The sequence below is a fragment of the Notamacropus eugenii genome, chromosome 2, assembly GCF_028372415.1.
Source record: "Notamacropus eugenii isolate mMacEug1 chromosome 2, mMacEug1.pri_v2, whole genome shotgun sequence".
Taxonomy (NCBI): Eukaryota; Metazoa; Chordata; class Mammalia; order Diprotodontia; family Macropodidae; genus Notamacropus; species Notamacropus eugenii.
The window spans coordinates 263,593,633-263,610,376 of record NC_092873.1 but is presented as its reverse complement, the minus strand read 5'-3'; positions in this window follow the sequence as shown (position 1 = coordinate 263,610,376).

Genomic DNA, 16,744 nt, shown 5'->3' with positions numbered 1-16,744 from the left:
TGCTTATTTAGAATGGCCTGGACAAGCCGGGGAATCAATGAATAAAATGACCTCTTTCTAAGGTTTAATCTTTATGCAGGCATCAGCCATTGCCTATTAAATTATGTCAAGAAGCTGACTTAAAGTTGCAGATTTTTTTTGTTTCCACATGAATAAGCCAAGAACTATTAAACCAAAAGATATGAGGAGGAGAGAGAAAATTAAAGAGGTTCTGAGAAAGTAGAATGAGTGAGGAAATTCTTTCCCTATGACTACAGATAACATTAAAAAGTGCTGAAGTAGGAGCATGAGGGTCTGGTTTTAAAGCCTGCACTGCCACTTACTGCCTGTGGGATCTTGGGCAAGTAAGTCACTTAACTCTGTGAGCCTTAGTTTCTTCATTTTTAAAATGAAGGGGCTGAATCGATGGCCCCTTAGTTTCTTTCCAACTCTAAATCCATGACTTTTAGAGATTGTAAGTAGTATAGTGAATAGAGTCCTGGGCAACAGGTTTAAGTCCTCACTCAAGCACTTACCAGTTATGTGATTCCATGTGTCTCTGCAAAATGACAATGAGAGCCTCTAAGTTACTCTCAAACTGATTTTAGGCAATCTCCTAGGCAATCCTGATTTATTCATTGAACTGTGGGTACAGACCCACAAACAAAGGGAAATGAAAAAAATACATATCCAAAGAGATGAGGAAACAGTTTCCTTGACAGGGTTAGACATCACTATTGTGCTTGGCACCTAACAGGCACTAAGAAGTGTTGATTGATTGATTGATTTTCCTTTCTTTTTTTAATGGACCAAACAAAGCAATTTTTGGAACATCAAATGAAATCAATTGTTAAAGAAAAATCATTAACTGGTAAAGGGAAGGAAAGAAAAATGATGAAAGGAAAAGAGAGTGGCAGAAATGCCAGATTTTATTTTATTTTTTTAATGTTCTACAATCACTACCATAAAACTTAGATTTTTACCCCCCCCACACCTACCGCCCTCCCTCCCCAAGACAGCATACCATTCTATATGGGATCTACATATACTTTCCTATTGAATACGTGTTCACTATGTAGACGAACTAAAATAAATGGAAGAAATCATATAACAAATCAAAACATAATACATACACACACACACACACACACACACACACACACACACACACACACACACCAAATGATCTGCTGTATTCTGCGATTGAATTCCATAGTTCTTTCTCTGAGTGTGGAAGGCAAAAAAATGCCAGATTTTAAAGACAGGTGAGTCAAAAAAGTCAAACAAGCTACTGTTGAAGTGCATCTTTTTTCAAAATGCCCATTAATTTTTTTCACAGAAAGCTACTTGAAACTAAACAGATGTAAATTTATAGCTAACCAGTTAGTCTCAGTTTCAGTGGTGGAAACAAGGGGAAAATGCGCAATTGGGGGAAAGAAAATGATGGTTTTGTTCAACATAACATAGCAAATCTGAATGCCACCATTATTTTCCCTTCTCAACCTAAAAAAGCAACTTTCAACTTGAAATCTTTTTCATGTCCAGGAATAGTTTGGCACCTCAGCCTAGATTATACTGCTTTAGAGCTGCACATTGGACCACACAAATTCTGTGGTCAAACTCAGGGTCTGTATGTCTGTTCAAGGAGGAAGGTCTAATGCTCCCTTCCCTTCTATTGCTTCTTCCCTCTTAGATTCAATGGACTGAGAGGTGGCAGAGAGAAAGAACTGAACTGCCATAACTATTCTAAAATAGTATTCTCTGCTTCCTCTGAGAAAATTGCTCATACCTCTCATCTGACTCTTTGATAATACTTTACACCATATTTATTTGGGTCTATATAGCTTCTCTTCCCTATTAGACCCAGAATTCCATGACACTAGGGAATACAGCTTATTTATTTCCATCTCCTACACTGACCTGATACATGGTAAACCCTCCGTCAGTATTTATTGAATGAACTAGAACTGTAACTAACAATGCCTACAAAGCAAGCACCAGAAAAGATCCCTTAAATCAACTTTTTAAGATAAATTCAATTAAGGTGGAATGTGGAAGTGTGGAGATCTTGGATATTCAGACACAGGGTATCATGGAGTGAGAGACTCTGGGACTATGCTGTCTTGGGATGATAGGAAGAACATACGGAGAGATCTTGTGATATTGTGAGAATTCCATGGGGACATTTTCCAGGGGAGGGGACAAGGAAGGACCTGGACAATGAGGAGCTTGAAGGCAGGAAAGAGGAGATACTCATCTAACGGAACTGAGTAGATTTTGGCTGCTTCCTGTTTTAATTATTCTTGTTAAGGAGATACTAAGCCAAATTACTTTGATTTCCTGAAATATAAGCATTATTGACTTCCTCTCAATTTTTGTGCCCTAAGGCAAAGCCCAAATCACTCTCCCCAAGTTACACTTCTGAATTAATGGACAAAATCACTTAAAGTTTAGAGGTACCATTTACTCCATCCTCTAAAGATATAGACTTGTTTCTTCCCCGACAGGACTAAGAACATCTGGGCCCCTTTCATTCAATTTTAGATTTTTTAATTTCTTAACGTTCATGGCAATATGAGGTCCTTCATTTTGTCAGAGTTGTAATAATAATAATTCAGCCATGACATTCAAAGAGTGTGGCTATCTAAATTTACACCCAGTTTGTCACCTATTCACATGTGCTGTATGTTTTTCATGTCCTTCTTGGCTCACATATAACAGACTTGTTTTTTGTTTTGTTTTACAAAACGAAGCATATGTAGTCAAGGTGCCAGGAAGATTAGACACTTCCATCCATCCATCCATCCACTTATTCTTTCAATTAATATTTATTGAGGATCTACTATGTGCTGGCAGACTCATAATAAAGGCTGAACTGAATGGACCATGGAAAAATCAGGTTTCATCTGTATAGCTCAACCCTCCAGAAGATAGGTGAGGTTTAATGCTGAGGCTGTGCATCCCTGATTGTTTGGGATGCTCGCCCTATCTCCATCCTATAAAAGAGAGATGGTGACAAAACCAAGACATGAGGGAAAGGAAATGTGAATGCAATTCTTAGAAGAAACTTAAAAACAATTTTCAATAATGTTCCATTTCAGGCAGCATGAAATAGTGGATAGAAAGCCAGTCTTTAAGCCAGAGGACTTGGGTTCATTGTCCTACCTCTGAAACGTAACCAGCCAGGTAACCAAATAAATTACTTAACATCTCAGTTCTCTAGGCTCTAAGACTACCTCATAGGGAAAGTGGCAGACGTGGAATGGTGAGAGGAATTTCTTTACCCAGGAATTCCCTATACAAATGAAATCATAAGTCTAGACCCAGTCCTGGTCCCAATTAACCCTCAAATGGAGGTAGTTTCAGAAATTGGCATGCTTTCTATCTCTCTGGGGATAGAACATTCATTCTCATTCAGGACAATTGGGTTCTCAATTTAAAAAAAAACCTGTCTGGGTTTTCTGATCTGTGTTCTGTGCTGGTCTCAGAAGATAAGACCATGCCTCCCAGTGCCATAGATCAAGGTTGTCAGAGGAATATTCTTCAGGCTTCATCCACAGACACAATAAAATTTACAAGGATTTCTCTGGAAAACAGCATTGTTTATAACCTACAACTTGGCAGAGGAACATGGAGAGGACCAAGGTAATATTAGCTCAAACTAACTTCATTGGACACCATGAGAACCCAAAGATGAGGTCAATACAGAGTGGTGATTACAACAGGAAATAAGAAATGACTGAAAGGGACCAAATTTTGATAAATTCATTAATAGAATTTCTTTAAAGTACAGCTTTGATGGCACTTTCTACATGAGATTTGTCCCAGTTATTAAGTTCTTAACATTCTTTCCCTTTTAAATTCATGTACATATAGTATATATTATGTATCCTTTATATATAATTCTTTATGTTCATGTATATATAGAATATAAATAGTGCATATACATATGTATTTATACACATACATAATTTGTAAATTCTAGGCTCTCTCCTGACACGCCTTCCACCACAACCCAATTTTCTCCCCTTGCACTTGCAGGTCAGGGGTTAAAAAGTTTATTACTATGTTTTCCACCCCCCTCCCCAGAAACTGCAGGGCTATATATCAGATTGTTTGCTGTCTTGGGGAATAGGGAGGGAGGAAAGGAGAAAAATTTGGAATTCAAAATCTTATTTTTAAAATGAATGTTGAAAATTGGAAAAGATAAAATATTATTAAAATAAAGAAACTCATGGGTAAGTTTTGAAGGATTGGAGTGCAATGTCTTTCTAATGTTTTTGACTCATGAACGTTCATCTCAATGGTGTGTTTGTCATTATGATTATCAGTTGATATATATTAGTCAAATTTAAGTAACTTTGAGAAAGGGATATTTACTAAGATGATCGGTAGGAAAAATTGAAACAAAATATTCCCCTCAAAGTATGTGACACATTCTCCTACTAGTAATATATGGAATCCAGGGGAAAGTGGGCATAAGCCTAGAACACATGGCATACAGAATACAGCTAGAATACAGCTCCTAAAAGTCTTTTTACTGCAGTTCTCAAGATAGTCCCCTTGTGCATAATAGAGTTTTTGGCTGGGCTCATTGTAAAGCTTTGCATATGTGTCTAATTTGTCTTTAGTTCTCAATGCAGGTATCACCATCAGCTGCTCTGGGGATGCTGCTAGGACCACAGTGGGAAGATAGAAGTCTGAAATCCTATATATCTCCAAAATTCACAAGGTCTTCTTCCAGTCAAGACAGAAGGGAGATGAGAATGAGACCCATGATGAGGCTCACAGTTCTGTGCCCTCCCCCAAATCTATTCTTTCTCAAGGTTTTTTAACTTTATCCTCTCCACTGGCTTGATACTTTATAGAGAGACCACTAGGGCTGGACCAAGTTCCCTCACACAAATTTCCTATCACACTTAGGAGGTGCATAGGTCTTATTCACACCTAGTGGATAATCAAGATGTGTTCTCACATAACAAATGTATCAGGGCATATATCTCATATTTACTATCCTTCTTAATGTAGGAAAATCACTTAACCTCTATCTATTTCAGTTTCCTTATCTGTAAAATGGGGATAATAATAGCACCTACCTCCCAAGGTTGTTGTCAAGATAAAGTGAGATGATATTTTCAAAGCACTTTGCAAACCTTAAAGAATTATATAAATATTAGCTATTGTTATTGTTGTCTTCTTATCACCTACTTTAAGTGGTATAGGGTTATTGTTTAGGGTGATTCTCCACCGCAATCCGGGTAGATGGATAGATAGATAAATACATAGGTGGATGAATGGATGGATAGACAAATGAACAGAGATATAGGTAAACAGACAGGTAGATAGAAAGAAAGAAAGAAAGAAAGAAAGAAAGAAAGAAAGAAAGAAAGAAAGAAAGAAAGAAAGAAAGAAAGAAAGAAAGGAAGGAAGGAAGGAAGGAAGGAAGGAAGGAAGGAAGGAAGGAAGGAAGGAAGAAAGAAAGAAAGAAAGAAAGAAAGAAAGAAAGAAAGAAAGAAAGAAAGAAAGAAAGAAAGAAAGAAAGAAAGAAAGAAAGATAGATAGATAGATAGATAGATAGATAGATAGATAGATAGATAGATAGATAGAGATAGATAGATAATTCATCCTTCATTGCTGAAGAAGACATCAGAGAAATGACATGACTTGCACTTGATTTTGTTTTGAGTGAGGGAGGGCTGTGCAGGTCACCAGCCTCACTTCTTCTCCAGAGCCATCTGAATCCAGTGACTGGATATTCATCAGGATGACTGGAGATGACCCAGGATGAGGCAATTGAGGTTAAGTGACTTGCCCAAGGTCACACAACTAGTGAGTGTCAAGTGTCTGAGGTGAGATTTGAACTCAGGTCCTCCTGACTCCTGCACTGGGGCTCTATCTACTGCACCACCTAGCTGCCCCAGATATAGATAGGTAGATAGATAGATAGATAGATAGATAGATAGATAGATAGATAGATAGATAGATAGATGGATGGATGGATGGATGGATGGATGGATGGATGGATGGATGGATGGATGGTGGATGAAGGGACCGATGAACAGATAGATAGAAAGATAGATAGATATTGTAAATACTTACATGTATACATGTTGTAACGCTTCAGTTGAATTCCTTGGGGATAACAATAAGTCTTCAGTTCCTTGGGGGCAAGTACTGTTTCAAACTATTTGGAACCAAGCACAGTGCCTTGTTCACAGAAGAAAAGTTGAGAGACTTTGGGAGGCATACAATTATAGGTACATAGATGGGAAACTAAAATAAGAGGTTCTTTGATCTGCTGTGTGACTTTAGGCAAATCATATAAACTCTCTGAGTCTCTGTTTTCTCTTTCTATAAAATAAGAGAACCGTACTACACGATCTCTAAAATCCCTTCCAGCTGTAAATGTCTATAGGATGGACCATCAATAATGAATAACTTACCCCCTCCTATAGACAGCAACACTGAAGACTTGCTAGTCCCAGGAAGGAGAAAGAAATCCCCAATTTTTGATAAAGAAGTCAGATTACTACCTTAAAGTATAATGCTTTTGACCAGTCAAGCTAAACTCTTTTCGAGGTCAGGGAGGTTAATCACAGAAGAGATGAGAGGCTCCTGGGCTACAGAAGGACCTCACTGCAAACACTAAGACTAACTCTTTGAAGGAAGTTCCAGTTCCCATCGTCCCTAAAGGAGACAGCCTCCCTTCTCATCTCTGCTTATCTCAACATACAAAGGCTTCAAGCATTTGAGATTCCCTTCCCTTGTTACATCATGGTCAGAGTCAGCCTATTTTCCAGCAAAAATAGCAGTCTCTTAAAGCCAGATTATTTATTGGGGTAATGGCTGTCTATGTAATATTTAATCAAAGCACACAACCTTTCTCTAATTCACTGTGTTTGAGTCGATAGAATCCTAAATATAGAATAAGAAAGATCTAGTTTAGAATCCTGCCTCCGTCACTTACTAGCTGTGTGATGCTGGACAAGTCTCTTGACCTCCCTGGGACTGTTTCCTTATCTGAAAAATAAAGATAAACAATAACACCTGCTTCGCACGCTTGTTGTGAGGATTAAATGAGATAATGCTTTTAACTTGCTTTGCACACCTTAAAGAATATAAATGGGGGGGTGTGGAAGGGGGCGAGTGGATGAAAAATGCATTCTGTCTCCATGGTGATGTACACCTGCATTGACTTCTTCCTCTGGAACAAATGCTTCATAGCTTCAAGCTAGCAGGGACTTCAGAGGTCATCAAGTCTCTCTCTCTCTCTTTCTCTCTCTCTCTCTCTCTCTCTCTCTCTCTCTCTCTCTCTCTCTCTCTCTCTCTCTCTCTCTCTCTCTCTCTCTCTCTTTCTCTCTGTCTCTCCTCTCCACCTCCCCCACCCCCAGTCCTGCAGACTTCAAACAGTAGAGGCTATAACATGAGCACATGGCACTAAGAATATATGCATGCCTAAGTAAGCCAGAGCACAGACTTCAAATCCCTAGTTTACGTTTCTTTCCCTGAGTATAGGTGACCGATGATCCTGAGAGATGGACAACTGCAGCCCTGCCATTAAGCTCATGAGTTCAACAGGGTTTCTGAGTTGATGTTGGCTGCCAAGTAATTATTTCCATCAACCATACCGTCTCTAGGAGAAGATGACCACTGTGGTGGCAATCACAATAGGATCTTCTGCTGTTTTTTAGTATAAAGTGCCTGATTGAATCTTGCCTTTTTCAACCAAGAGTCTTTACTAGAAGTACAGAAACAAGTTTCTTTAACTAGAAGCAGTATATATATTTGTATTACTAATGTGATTAAATATCTTTCCCCATCCATTAATAGAACTGTCCATTAGGAGAGTTTAATTAGGGATGATAAGTAGGAACACCCACAGCTTTTGTTAATGAGGCACTGGCTGTCAAGAGTTGGGATGCCCTCTAGCTCTAAAACAGGTACAAATTCTCTGAGGGTGAGGTTTTACTTTGGGGCTTAGTTTTTGGTAAGAAGGTTTGAGTGCCAGCGGAGAACTCTAGGAAACCACTAAGGAGCCCCCTGACTTTGAGAGCCCAGATATCATGCTTCCCTCTCTGGTAATGAGGGTCAGACAGTTGTACCTGTCTGTTGAATTATGATCAGGCAGAGGAAGCCATGTCTGTTGATTACTTTGGGGCTTACTGACTAGAAGTGTTTATTTGGCCAGGTGAGGACTCTGGGAAGCCATTAAGGATCCCCACGGTTTTGAGAACCCAGATGTCATGTTTCCCTCTCTGGTAATGATGGTCAGACAGTTGGGGTTCAATTGTCTGTTGAATTCAGGCAGAGGAAGTCATGTCTGTTGATCTTTGATTTCTCTGGATTTTATTTAAAGTTGAGGGTGCTTACCCCCCTGAATTATGTGAATGATATATGTGCTTGATTAAAGGAATGACACATGTGCTTAATTAAAGTGGTTGTTAACCTCTAAAAAGTTGCCTTTCTTTTTATGAATGAAGATCTAAGAACCTCTGATAGCAAGCCCCCCCATGTATGTTGGGGTGCTTACTGATACAACCACCACTAAGATCATCTGGAATCTGAAAGGACTAAAGATCCATGCTCGGCTGGTGGGAAGATATGGATTTTGTTAGTTTTTATATAAAAATAATAATATAAAGGATAACAACACTAAAAGCCAGAAGAACTCGGACTAAATGTAATGATCAAATCCATCTGGATGATAAGAACATTCCTCCCTTATGGAAGTGGAGAGTGGGGGACCTTGGATGGGAAGTGGTACATATACCATGGGCTTAGATTATCCTGTTGCTTTTAACTGCTTTTCTTTGTTACGTGGGAGAATGGGGAGGAAGAACAAGAAGGGATTTTGATGTCAAAACAGACATCATACTTAAAACATACTTTAAAAAAATACAATGGTACTTGTCAAACTCACCACAATTAAACACTGAGCTTTCTAATAAGTAACAGAGGTTTGTAAGCCTCCTGTATGATGGCAAAGGTAAGGAATGCCCCAGAAACTTAAGCTGAGAATAACATTCTGGTGACTCATAGCTGCTTTGTTAGCACAACAGTCATCTGACACGAGTGGCCTTGAGTTCTTTCCTTTCGATAATAGTCCAGCCAGACTTCCAGCTCCATAGTTTCACTTACTTATTTATTTTGTATAACAATTAATTAAAGTTTAAATCCAGTGATTCTTCACGGATTACAGAAGGGGTCTACAAGACCCCCAGAAAGACATGGACTGAGATGGGGTTGGGAAGGCTGGGGGAAGAGGACTCATTGTATGATAATAGAGTAATTGGAAGCCATGTCTTCTATTTAGCAAATTCTAAGTGGTCAAAGGTGACTAATCAGATAATAATTCAAGCTAGCCCATGGCAGTACAAAAACCTTCAATGATCTCTACTTCCTGCTTCCTGATTGGCACATTTTACCTTCTAGCTGTGGGCATGCTAGGCATACATAGTTCCATGATGACCTCCAGGTAAGACACATGGGGTTGATCCTGCCTTTTTCATTCCAGCAAATTGAAGTGTGTTTTCCCCCAAGAGAAAAACTAGTGTTCAGATCAATAAAGCTGAGTACAGTTGCTAGGTAGGCACCTCTTGTCTGAGATCATGTGGGTTTGTGATCTGTGCCAACAATCAGGAGGTTTGTCCTAAGTTCATTGCTCTGAGATTGATTACCTGTCTTCTCAACAGAGGAATTAGATTCCTGGAAACGTCATTCCACCACCACCTAGCACGCCCAAAGAAATCTGATACTTGTGGCAAACTATAGAAACAGTTATGGGCTCAAATTCTACAATTTTCCTCAATGTGACAGTTACCCAACGTACAACATGAATCCCACATAGAAAGGGGAATACTCAGCGATTAAAAAAAAAAAGTCATAGAATAAAGAAAATCCAGCAACATCACTGCTAATGCAATCAGTTGGGAGACTAACATTCTAGCCTTGTTGGGAAAGAAATAGTTCCTTTCCAAAGCTGCTAACTAGTCATTTTACAACTCATCTCTACTGAAAACAGTCAGATTAGCCACTGAGCAGGGTTCAATGACCTCGCTGCTGTCAACACTCTCCTTGTCATATAATTCTGCTACTGGTGTGGTCATCACAACTCATACTATGGGCAGCTAGGGGTCATGGTGCCTGGAGTCAGGAGAACCTGAATCCAAATCCAGCTTCAGACACTGACTGGGAGACCCTGGGCAAAACACTTAACCCATGTTTGCCTGTTGCCTCATCTACAAAATGGGGATAATAATAGTACCTACCTCAAGGATTGTTGTGAGGATCAAATGAGATAATAATTACAAAGCACTTAGCACAGTGCCGGGTACACAATAAGCAGTATACACATGTTAGCTAGCTGCCAGCATTTGCAAGCCTTCCAGAACCTTCCCACATTCACAAAGTAGATGCTAGAGGAAAGAAAAAACAAAAGGAGAGGCAGAGATAAGGCAGCCAAGGACCTCGAGTACAAGCCCTGACTAGTGGAGTCTATACTCCAAATGAGGAGCGGAGTTCTTGTAAAGGCCACAGCCCTATCTTTTTGCTGGAGCATGTAAGGACATTAACCCAGAATGAAGTCACATTTTGTCTCCTTAATAGCTGCCTCCAAAAGACCTTTCACAACTATGCATTAAACAAGGAACAGAAAGGATCACAAGAGATACTGTGGAAAATTTTACTTTTATAAAACTGAAAAGTAACTAAGAAAAAAATATCTCCATAGCAGTTTCTCTAATTCCTGAGATATATATGAACTAATTCAAATTTGTAAGAATGAGCCATTCCTTAGTTAATAAATGATTAAAGGCTATGAAGAGGCAATTTTCAAAGGAAAAAAACCCAAATTATCAACAACCATATGAAAAGATGCTACGAATCACTATCAGAGAAACACAAATTAAAGCAATTCTGAGACTCTACTTGATAATACCATTAGTTTGTCAGAGATGACCAAGAAAAAAAACAATTGCTGGAGGGGATGTGGGAGGATAGGCATGCCAACACACCGGTGGTGTGACAATGAATCAGTGTAGCCATTCTGGAAAGCAAGTTAGCATTAAATCCAAAAAGTTACCAAACCACACATACCCTTTGATGCAGCAATATACTACAGACATCAAAGAAAGAGAAAGAACTCATAGCCATAAAAATATCCATAGCATCCCCTTTTTTTGCAGCAAAGTACTGAAAAATAAAGAGATACTTACCAGTTGGGAAATAGCTGAACAAATTATGGCATATGAATGGAAATGAAATATTATTCTATTATAAGAAATGATAAAAAAAAATATGGCTTAAAAAAGCCTGTAAGACATGAATAAAGTGATGCAGAATGAAGAAAAACCGGGAAACCAATCTAAGATTTACATAGTGTTTACTATGTGCCAAGCACTGTGCTAAGTGCTTTATAATTATAATCTCATTTGATCTTCACCACAACCCCATGAGGTAGGTGCTTTACTATCATCCTTATGTTACAGATGAAGAAACTGAGGCTAAGTGATTTGCCCAGGGTAGCATAGCTAGAAAATGTCTAAAGCTGGATTTGAACTCAGGTATTCTTGACCCCAGGTCTGGTGCTCTATCCACTATACTACCTAGGACTACAATAACTTTGAATGACTTAAGAATTTTGATCAATATAATGACCAACCATGTCTCCAGAGGACTTTGGTTGAAGTACTTTTTCTATCACTTGACAAAGAAGTTATGGACCAGAAGCTGGATTGGAGATGCATTCTTGCTTATTCTTATATAATTTTGCTTCTTAATGGGAAGATTTTTCCCACCCATTAATGGGCCTGCCCATTAAGGGGAATTTGATTAGGGAAGATTTATAGGAAGGCTCACTAATTTTTGTGAGTTAATTTTCTAATGAGGCACTGGTTCTCAAGGGTTGTGATGCCCTCTGGCTATAAAAAATGTATAAATACTGTCAAGTCAGGTTTTACTTTGGGGCTTAGTTTTGGCAAAAGGTTTGTGTGCCAGATGAGACTCTGGGAAGCCGCTAAGCAGCCCCCCAGCTTTGAAAACCCAGATGTTGGTGCTTTCCTCTCTAGTAACTATGTATGTATGGTCAGGCAATTGCATCTGTCTGTTGATCTGTGATACATGTACTGCTTACTGTCAGACAGTTTGGAAGCACTATCTGTTGATTTAGAATTATCTGTATTTTCTCTGAAGTTCAGGGTGCGGACTTTTTTTCCCTGAACTAAGTGAATGATACACAGGCTTGATTAAAGTGATTGTTGAACCCCCTGAAAAGTTACCTTTCCTTTTAGAAATGCAAATCTAAGAACCTGTGATAGCAGGCCCCCTTGTGTAGGTTGGGGTGCTTATTGATACAGAGGTGCATAATGAGACATACATTTTTGGAATATGGCCAATGTGAAGATTATTTTTGCGTGAATATACTAACTTGTTACAATGCAGGGGGTTTTAATTTCTTAAAAGAAGGAGGGAGGGTGAAGAGAATCACAGAAGAAAGCTAATAGCAATGGCAAAAAAAAATTTTGATTGAAAGGATATTAATGAAAGATTTTTAAATGAACAAAGAAGAACAGAGGGAGATTCAAAAGGAAACATAAACAAGCAGAACAGTTTTGGCACTACCATGCTGAATTTGTTAGATACTTTTAAAAGCAAGCTCTAAGTAATGGAGATGCATGTTCCCAAATACAATCCTATCTTTCTGTTCTGTGCATATAAAAATATTCATATTTGAGTTCAGAATAAAATTATTATAAAAAATAATTTCAAATCCTTTCACCTCAAATTACTGCCTACTTATTCTAACTTGAGACAATATTCTAAGAAGATTGGTTATCTGTTGTTTAGTTCTGTCCAACTCTTCAGGACCCCATTTTGGGGTTTTCTTGTCAAGAATATTGGAGTAGTTTGCCATTTCCTTCTCCTGCTCATTTGACAGATAAGGAAACTGAAGCAAACTAAGTTACGTGACTTGCCCAGGGTCTCACAAGAGTCTGAGGCCCAGATTTTAACTCAGATCTTCCTGACTCCATACCCAGTGCTCTATCCACTGTGCCACCTAGCTGCCTTAGTCATGTGATTTTCCATCTAACAAAGGGATGGAAAAGCCATTAAAGGCAGGCCCACTGACAGCAGCAAGAAGTGAAGAAAGTCTAACAGTGAAAGATGAGAGAGAAAACACATCAGATGTGGACTCACTAATTTGAAAAGCACAACAGTCTTGAGTCAATTAGCCGAGGTACAAATAGTTCAAAACACTTCAATAGCCTCTAAGAACATTGTTCTGGCATAGCACAAGACAATAACTTCAGCACCATAATGGTAACCCTGGTTCACCATAAGAACAATAAATTATGATCATTGCCATCTGTTAAAAAAAAAGTGGGGAAATTTATAATATCATAAAGGAAGTTCTATATCAAAACTGCTATTTTTTTAAAAGTTCTGTCACTTAAGGGGTTAAGCCTCATTTATCTGGAAAATTCATAGACTTGAAAAGTTCATTTCCTAGTGATGACAGATAAATGAGACAGTATAGTTTGCTGGACATGGGGTCAGGCATTAGTACATCCTGATTAATTTTCTAAATTTAATTGTAGCCTTAGGTCATATTTAATTTTTAATTAATGCTTAAGGTAAGAACCATGAATGGGACTTGTGTTTGTTATTAGGACTCTGCACAGATGTCAGAAAATTAGGCTCGGTTCATTAAGTGAACAGTTTGATTTCATTGTAATCGTTGTTCTACCTTGAATCTTTTTGGGATCACAGATTTATAGTTAGTAGGAACCTCAGAGTCAGTCAGTCTAATTTACATGAGAAAACTGAGGCCCAGAGAATTTAAAGGCAAGTGTCCATGGTTGCATAGAAACTGAGCAAGACAGCTGAGTTTCAAACCTTGGTTTTCAGATTCCAAATCAAGCGATATTTCCTTCATATCACACTTACAGAGAGAAGACCTAGCTGAAAGAGGAAACTTCCAAGTGTCTAATGATGTTGGCAATGACTGTCTCTAAACTGGAGTCATTTTCCTAAAGCCACTGATCTGGGCCAAAAAGCAAGGTGAAAACTGGGCACACCTTATCATTAGTGCCAGGCATGTTACCAGTTTAGCTCCTTCTTCAGCTTAAACACAATTAACTCACATTTAAATCTTCTTAGAATAAATATGTTGGCACAAATGATTTATAAGCCAGGTCTGTCGCTTCCAAATACCGCCACTAAAGCCATTTACACGGGAAGGAACCTGGTGACACATAGACTTTGGCGTCCTTGGCTTCCCTCTCCGTGTTGTTGGTTTAGGCAATTACAACTTACAAGGAGCATCATGTCAGCAAGGCAGAGAGACTCAGCCCTTCCCTCATTCCTCCCCTCCCCTCAACCCCTTCCTGCTTTTCTCTCACTCCTTCTTCCTCCTGGTCAAACCTTCAGTCAATGAAAATACCACTTAATAAACACAAAGCTACAGAATGTGCCCTTTCTCTGGGGATCCCAAGCCATGGCTCCTCTTCCTGTGAAGGGGGGAAAGCATGCAAAATTCAACACATAATGTCTGCCAAATTATTTTAGCCTTGTTTCCAATGGCATCCTCTAGGTTTACTAATAAGCTGACATTCAAAAAGTGCTTTCATTCAAAAAGCAAAGTACTTTGAATCCATTATCTCTTTTGAGCCTCACAAGGACCCTATAGGCTAGGTATTATAAGGTTTCCTTCACCCCAGCTTACAGTTGAGTAAATGGAGTCTCAGTGAAATGAAATGGGGCATCTAAGTGGTACAGTGGATAAAGTACCCAGCCCAGAGTCAGAAAAGCTAATCTTCCTTATCTAGCCTTAGACACTTCTTAGCTACATGACCTGGGCAAGTCACTTAACCCTGTTGCCTCAGTTTTCTCATCTGTCAAATGAACTGGAGAAGGAAATGGCAAACCACAACAGTATCTTTGCCAAGAAAACCCCAAATGGAGGTCCAACAAGAATGAAACAACTCAACAATAATAGCAATGGACTTCAGTGGAGTGAGTTCAAGTTCAAGTCCAGCACTCTATCAACCACTCCACCCCTCCCTTATATAATGGAGGGAGCATAGAACTGTGATACCTAGGGCTTGGCAACGTGAGGGTTTCTGACATTCTGCTATTTACCAACTGCATGACACAGGGTTTTCTGAGCCCCAGGTTGTTCATCTATAAAATGGAGAGTAGTGACACTTGCCCTGTTCACTGCACACAGTTGTTGGGGAAAACAATTAGAACCGTGTATGCAGAAACATCTATAAAGTGCCAGGCCTAGAGGCCTGAGGGCTACCCGAGTCTTACCTTACCTATCGCAGGTCTTCGGCTGGCCAAACCGGATAAACGTATGAGAGAAGAGACTTTCCAGAGTCGAACAAGGGTTAGGCTTTATTCAGGGTCCTGGTTACATGTGCAGGGGGAACTCTTCCTTAGGAGAGAGAGAGAAATCTCCCAAGGAGGCAAAGATCTTACAGTAAGAGAATGAAAGCAGAAGTGGAAGTGGGGAGAGAGGGGGGAGGGAAGAGCGAAGAGAGGAAAAGGGGCCTTCTGTCCTGTAAGGGCCCCTCAGCGCTAAGAGCGCCTTAGGGCTTTCCTGACCTTTCTTAAGCTCTCCTGCCATATCGTTTGCACCTCAATACCGTGCCTGTTAGATAACAATAGGTGTGCCCAGATCCGGGCCAGTCTCGAGGGCGGGGATGCTCTCTCCCATCACGTTCTCACGGGAAGAGGCGGAAATACACGAGATCTCACTCCTCAATTCCCTGCTGTCTCCTGGGGGGCCTCATGAGAACTCTAAGGTTTTAGAAGTCCTCACCTTTACCCGTCCGAGACTGTTCACATGGAACTGAGCTTACACCCCCAACAATAAAGAGCAGAGAAAATTACAAATATAAGGTATTTTAAAAATTAACCATTTTATTTATCCATCAAATCTGTTGGGGCATATAAAATATCTGTGAGTAAATATTTTCACCTATAACAAAACTAACAACAAACCAACAGAATTAACAAACAAGAAACTACCTCTCCAATGTGTTATATGCCAAACTAACTAACTACTAACTAATGTGTCATTAATTCTTGCATCTCACCTCTGGTAATGAGAACGACCTCTCTGAGCATCCAAATCACTGGACAGAAGAGATTCACCTTCAGTCCCATGACCTGTGAACATGATTAGGAAGTTAATTAGGTCAGTTTCACATATGAAGGGCTTGATTTAGCCAAAAAAGCTGGGAAATTAACCTGGAGTCAAAACGAAAGCAGCCACAATGGTTCAAAGCTTGATGCTTGCTAAAGAGAGTCTTATTACACCCCCCTCCCCCCCTGTGAATTGATAGAATACTTAACCTCAGTTTTCCAAATCCTTTCTACCTTGTTGGCTACTGGATCATATTCCTGTTCTCTCCTGTTATTTTTAACCATAGAAATGATGGAATAATGATTATAAATGGGAATAATTTCAATCCAACTCAACAAGTATATGAAGTATCTACTATATACTAGGCTCCGAAGTTTTACAAAGAAATCATTCAGAAATGAATGGTTCCTGCCCTCAAGGAGCCTACTTCTACTGGGGGAAAGTATGGACAGACAAACGTAAATCAGGGTAGGGAACTCTTGGCAAGGAAACACCTTCTGCCAGTGTAAATCAGCATTTACATTGCAAGTTACCCTCTTGGAGAGATACGAAATATAAGCAACATAAGGAAGCATGATACGGTACATTAGTTCTAGAGTACGCCATCTTGGGTTC